This window comes from Dipodomys spectabilis, unplaced genomic scaffold (assembly GCF_019054845.1).
Source record: "Dipodomys spectabilis isolate Male_0828 unplaced genomic scaffold, ASM1905484v1 ptg000368l, whole genome shotgun sequence".
Classification (NCBI taxonomy): Eukaryota; Metazoa; Chordata; class Mammalia; order Rodentia; family Heteromyidae; genus Dipodomys; species Dipodomys spectabilis.
Window position 1 is genome coordinate 1,866,774 of NW_024871045.1, and position 7,145 is coordinate 1,873,918.

A 7,145-nucleotide genomic window follows, 5' to 3' on the forward strand; every position below is an offset into this window, starting at 1 on the left:
TTGATTTTTGTCATTCTAACTGGAGTGAGGTGGTATCTCAACGTTGTTTTGATTTGCATTTCTTTTATGGCTAGGGAGGTTGAGCATTTCTTCATGTGTCTATTGGCCATCCTTCTTTCTTCTTCAGAGAAGTTTCTCTTTAAGTCTATAGCCCACTTATTTATTGGGCAGTTGTTTCTTTGAGGATTTGTTGTTGGGGGATTTAATTTTTTGGGTTCCAAGTACATTTTAGATATGAGACCCTTATCCGTTGTATGGCTAGTGACAATCTTCTCCCAATCCGTGGGCTTTCTATTGATCTTGTTAGCTATGTCCTTTGCCATCTGAACAACACATTGTTGAATCACCAGTGGGTTGTGGAAGAGATTAGTAAAGAAATTCAAAAGTCCATGATATTCAACAAAAATGAACATACAAATTACCAGCTTCTCTGGGACCCAGTAAAGGCAGTCAATAAATAAGGAGATATGAAACCAACAGTTCAAGGAGACATTTGATTATCCTTGAAATAGATTAGCAAGATAAACCCCAATATAGTAGATGGAAAAATACCATTAAAATTAAATCAGAATTAAATGAATTAAAATCCAAAAAAACCCCTAGAATCAACAAATCGTTGGTTTTTCGAAAAACTTACCAAAATTGACAGATCCTAAGCAAATCTTACCAGAAAAAACAAGAGAACACAACCAAATAAACAAACTCAGAGATCAGAATGGAAACGGTACCACAGAAACAAACAAGATTCAGAGCATTATAAGGGAATACTTCTCAAACCTCTTGCTAATAAGTTTGAGAATCTTGCAGAAATGGAACTTCTCCTAGCAAATATCGACACGCCAAAACTAGACTAAGATGAGTTAAACCATCTTAACAGGCCCATATCAAACATTGAAATAGAAACAGCAATAAGAGAACTCCCATCTAAGAAAAGCCCAAGACAAGATGATTTTACAACGGAATTATAAAAGGCCTTCAAAGCAAAGCACACACCAATACTCCTCCAAATCTTCAAAGAAATTTTAAAAGAAAGTTCAAGACAGAACTCATTTTATGAAGCCATAATAAACGTAATCCCATAACCAGGCAGGGACTCAGGAAACAAAGAGACTCATTTCTTTGATGAACATTGATGCAAAACTTTTCAACAAAATTTTGGCCAATCAACTTCAACAATTACTCCAAAAAATTATAGACCACAATCAAATAGGACTCAGCTCAACAGGGATGCAGAGCTGGTTCAATATACACAAATCAATTAATATAATTCATCATATCAAAAAGAACAAGGATAAGAACAACATGGTTATCTCAATAGATGCAGAAAAAACATTTGACAAGATCCAACATTCCTTCATGATGAAAGCTCTGGAAAAACTAGGAATCTAGGGAACATTCTTCAATGCAATAAAGGCTGTATAAGACAAACCTACAGCCAGCATTATACTAAATGGTGAAAAACTAAAGCCATTTTCTCTTAACTAAGAAATGAGACAAGGATGTCCACTCTCTGCACTTCTCTTCAATTCAGTATTAGAATGCCTAGCTACAGCAATAAGACAAGATGCAAACCTAAAAGGTACAGGAATAGGGAATGATGACGTAAAACTCTCCCTCTTGCAGATGATATGATCTTGTATTTAAAGAAGCCCATGGATTCCACTCTCAAATTATTCATGCTGATTCAAAACTTTGGCAAAATAACAGGGTATAAAATTAACCCTGACAAATCAATGGCTTTTCTGTACACCAACAATCATAAAAGTGTGGCTGAAATCAGGAAAGGAACTCCATAATAGCCTCACAAAAAATGAAATACCTAGGAATTAACCAAAGAAATGAAGGATCTCTATCATGAAAACTATAAAAACCTGAAAAAGGAAATCAAAACAGAACTTAGAAAGTGGCAAAAACTCCCATGCTCCTGGATCAGAAATATCAAGATCGTGAAAATGGCAATACTTCCCAAGGCTATCTACAAATTCAATGTGATATCCATCAAAATTCCAACCTCATTCGTCAAGGAAATAGAAGAGGCAATCCAAAAATTCATATGGAACAATAAAAGAACCTGAATATCAAAATGATCCTTAAAAGAAAGAGCAGTGCTGGAGGAATATCAATACCAAATTTCAAACAGTATTACAAAGCTATAGTAATTAAAACAGCTTGGTACTGGCACAAGAACAGGCCTCCGGACCAATGGAATGAAAGTGAAAACACAGAAATGAACCCACAGACCTATAGCCATCTAATCTTTGATAAGGGGGTTAAAAAAAATAGAATGGAAGACAGCCTCTTCAGTAAATGGTGCTGGCAAAATTGGTTAATCACTTGCAGAAAACTAAAGCTCGATCCTTATATATCACCCTGCACCAGAATCAACTCCAAATGGACCAAAGACCTAGTAATCAAAGCAGACACCCTAAAAACATTACAGGACAGAATTGCACATACCATAGGTCTCCTTGGCAGAGGCTGAAATTTTCTTAATAGAGACCCAGAAACACAACAAATAAAGAAAGGTAGCACAAATGGGATTGCAAGAAATTGCAGACCTGCATGGCAAAGGACATAGCTAGCAAGATCAATAGAAAGCCCACGGATTGGGAGATCTTCACTAGCCATACAACAGACAAGGATCTCATATCTAAAATATACCTGGAACTCAAAAAATTAACCCCTCAACAACAAATCCTCAAAGAAACAATGGCCCAATAAATAAGTGTACTAAAGACTTAAAGAGAAACTTCTCTGAAGAGGAAAGGATGGCCAATAGACACATGAAGAAATGCTCATCCTCCCTAGCCATAAAAGAAATGCAAATCAAAACAACATTGAGATACCACCTCCCCCTAGTTAGAATGCGTATAATCAACAACTCTAATATCAACAGATGTTGGAGGCAATGTGGCCACAAGGGAACCGTATTGCATTGTTGGTTGGAGTGTAAAAATATTCAACCACTTTGGAAAGTAGTATGAGGTTCCTCAAAAGACTCTATGTACAGTTCCCCTATGACCCAGCAATCCCACTTTTTGACATTTACCCAAATGATCGAAAATAAGACCATACTAAAGCTACCAGCACAACTATGTTTACTGCAGTATTATTTACCATAGATAAGATATGGAACCAACCCAGATGCCCCTCAGTCTATGAATGGATCAAAAAAGATGTGGTATATATACACAATGGAATTCTATGCCTCCATCAGAAAGAATGACATTGCAGCATTTGTTAGGAAATGGAGAGACTTGGAAAAATTATATTAAGTGAAGTAAGCCAGGCCCAAAGAAACAGAGGTCCATGGTTTCCCTTATTTGCAATTGCTAGTATATGTCTGATGCAAGTAGAAAGGGTCAGATAAGTTGATATTAGGTGAAATGAAACCCAAGATAAGGACTCAAATGGTTTTTCTTCCTTGCTATTTTTTTCTAGCATACTTACATTATGATTTCTTTGTCGCTTTTAATGTCCCTTCCCCATGGTATAAGCACTCTTTTGATGTTGCTACAATTTGGGGAGGGGAAGGGAAAAATAAATTGTTCAAATAGAGAAACTGGTGGACCCATTGCAACAATCAGATATATAAGAGCTTATATCAAAAACGAACTTTACAACTTTGGGACGGAGGGGGGACCAGGAGGTGCGAGTGGGGGAGAGATGGGAAGGAATGATTAGAGGAAAAAAAAGGAGGAGGCATAATACTTGATAAGAAATGTACTCATTACACTGCTCATGTAATTGAAACCCCTCTGTACACATTTTCACAATTAAAATATCATTAAATAATAAAAATCCATGTCAGATTTCTTTTTTGTCGGTTGTGGGGTTGAATCTCTGGGCCTGCACACTGTCCCTCAGCTATTTAGCTCAAGGCTACCACTCTACCACTTGAGCCACAGTGCGGTTTCTAGTTTTCAGTTGGTTTATTGTAGATAAGAGTCTCACAGACTTTTCTGCCCAGGCTGGCTTTGAACCACTATCCCCAGATCTCAGTCTTCTGAATAGCTAGGATTATAGGCATGAGCCACTAAAGCACCGATCCAAGTCCATTAAAGAAAACATACTTATTGAAATTTCTAGCTTTTTCCAATAAGCAATCTTACTTTTTCAGCATTAGTTTATAACTATGAGTTATTTTTAGATGTAACTGTGAGTTTTTTAAATAGAATCAAATATAATTTTACTGTTATTTATTATCTCACAAAAATCCACTGTAATTGATTTCCCCAAAGTCCATTATTACAGACTATATTAATCACTATTATTATTACACTCTATATTACATATAGCATGAAGTGAAAATAGTTTGGACTATTTCATATAAATTCGTAGATGCTATTTTAGCATTATAAATTCATATCTGTGATTTTAAATCAAGGAAAGAAGATTTTAGGGTTAACATGAAATATGAAAGTGTAGTGTGTCCCAATTAAACCAAAATTTTGAGTTCATACAGAAAAAAATTATTTTCTTTCCAATAAAGTCTTTGAAGTAATACTATTGGAAATAGTGAGGCAAAAGGAGGAAGAATTCAAATCATGTCAAACAATGTCCCTGTTATTCTGTTATCCCCTCCACTAAGAAGACCTGCCCATTCCTAGTTGTAACAAAATTTCGAGTGTCTATCTTATAATTCTATTTGGAAATTTCTAAATCACTGAGTCTTTTTGTACTTTGTGTTATATGAAATAAAATATAGACACAAAAATTTGAAATAAAATGCACACATATGTTGAAGTCATCACAGCTGGAAAAACAACCAACAAAGTAGAAAGAAAGGGAAAAAAATGAAAAGAATTACAAAATAGGACCAAAAGTTCCAAGGAGATTATTTTAAAAGCACACACACACATATACAGCTAAAATAAAAATTATGAGAGGAAAAAAAGTTAATAGAAAACAATTATTTAAATATAAAAATTTAAAAAAGCTTATAAAAAGAGTTCTTTGAATTTTGGCTTTTTTTGGTGGGGGGATGGAAAGATTATGTATCTCCCCTGTATCCATAACCAGTCTCGTGATGGAGTCTCTGTTCTGCTTTTGGTGTTTGGTTTTCCTGTGGCTTGATTGGTTTCTTAAGTGAATTTGTTTGAGCAGGCAGAAAAATGCTCTACATTACCCACAATTTTGGGATCCTCCTCCCAGTTCAGTGGGAGGGATATCTACTTAGAGTCACAAAAGAGAGAGATGGCTCTTTCCTCTAGTTTGGAGATGCTGTAATGAGGCTAGGTTCTGGGTAGGGTTGAGGTCTTTCAGCTTACAGTAGCTTATCCCTGAGGGGCTAGCTCCTGAGACTCTCACAGAGCGCAGTCTGGAGCCATTCTTAGGATTTATGTTTACTGAGTTTCAACAGTTTTTCCAGGCTGCTGTAGGGAGTGTTAGCCTCTGGCTCTTCTAAGTGTAGAAAGTCACTCCTCTGTGGGCAGAGCTATTTCTGCCTGGGCAGGGTGACTTTCACCTGGGTGGAGCTGAGCCCGCCAGGTCAGGTCAGGTTCTTATGACCTGCTAAATGACTCTTGAGGCCTTAGTTGGAGCTAGTTTGCTCAGCCAGGCCTTTGTCAGTATCAAAGATGGAGATCTCCAGTGTTGGGGGTGAGGGGTGGCCTTTCCTCCTCTGGTCCCTGAGAAGGACAGAGGATGTCAGGGTTCTATCATGCCAGAGTCTTGGTTCCTGGGCCATCTCTGGTCTGTGATCTGCAGGATGAAGATATCTACTCCTTGTCTGTTCTTGCTGGTATAGTGTAGAATCGCTCGCCCGCCACATCTGCTGCCTTTGTACTGGACTCTCTTCATAGGTTTGGAAGCTTTGGCCCCCTCTGCTGCCAATGCTGCCACTGCTGCTGCAGCTGTGGCTACTGGCAAGTGCTCAGATCTGTCCCCTTGCCTGGATTTTCCCTCTTTTGCCAAATTTTCTGTACTGTGATGGCACACTTGATGTGATTCTTTAGCCTAGGACTGTTCACTGGAACACTAAAACTGCTTTCTATGGGAGAGCTTGTTTAGCCTCCAGCTTCTCCTCCACCCTCTTCCTCTGAAACTTCACTCACTCTTTTAATGTGAAGTATGGCTCCTATTTTTTATAAGGTGAATCAAGCAGAGGAATCCGTTTAAGATGTGAAAGAGCCTGTGAAAGAGTCTTTGACATTGAAAATTGTCCTGGGTATGAATTTTTGGACAAATATCCCCATTCAAAGACGAATGATTTTTTTTTTTATTGAGCTGGTAATGGGGTTTGAACTCCTGGCCTTAAGCTCTGGGCTTTAATTCTCAATGTTTGGACTATATCACCTATACACCTTCACTTCTTCCTTTTACCAAAAGTGAAAGAAAGAATCCCTTAGATTTATTTATTTGGAATAGCTTTGAATATCAATTGTCAAATTTGAAGCTACCCAGTAGGTAGGTGTAAGCCACTGGTTCTATTGTAGAACTAACTTCTCAAGAGTAAATAATCACAAAAAAAGAGAAAAAATTCAATCATTTATGTGTTGTCGGATAAGCCATATTACTTGCTACTAGAAGAGAAAAGAGAGCAAGTAAAGATGAATATGGAGGAGTGAGACACAAAGAGAGAAGGTAGGGAAGGGTAAGTGAGGAAAGGGAAAAGGAGGAGACGAGAGGAGTGGAGAGATGAGTAGAATTGTGTATTCCTCACTAAGGTACTGTTGGACAATCAGTGCCTTTGCATGTATGTAGCCAAAGATTTATATTTATGATAGTAGTAAGTTGAGATATAAAATACCGGTTTATAGGTAATATCCTGGTAGTGTGCTTCCTCCTGCACCAAGGGCACCACAGTTAGATTGTTACAGATAAGGCAAGAGTAAGCAGTTTTAGTGATTCTGAGAAACAATAATTGACATGCCAGGAATGCTCCTTTGTATGGTGAAGTCAAGCATCACTCTTGTGCCCTGATCCAGTCTTCCTCTCAGCAAGAATAGCAGAAACAGAAGAGGAAGGAGATATCTGAGTAATGATCACCTCTCTGTTTTTTCTTCCTTTGGTCTCTCAAATAATAAAGCCCAAGGAGACTTAACATGAAGTAGTGGGGAAAGTGGGGGGAGGGAAGATCAGTCTAGCTTAATGTGAAAGTTGTAAAATAATTGGGACAGCGTTTCAAATACTGAAATAAAACC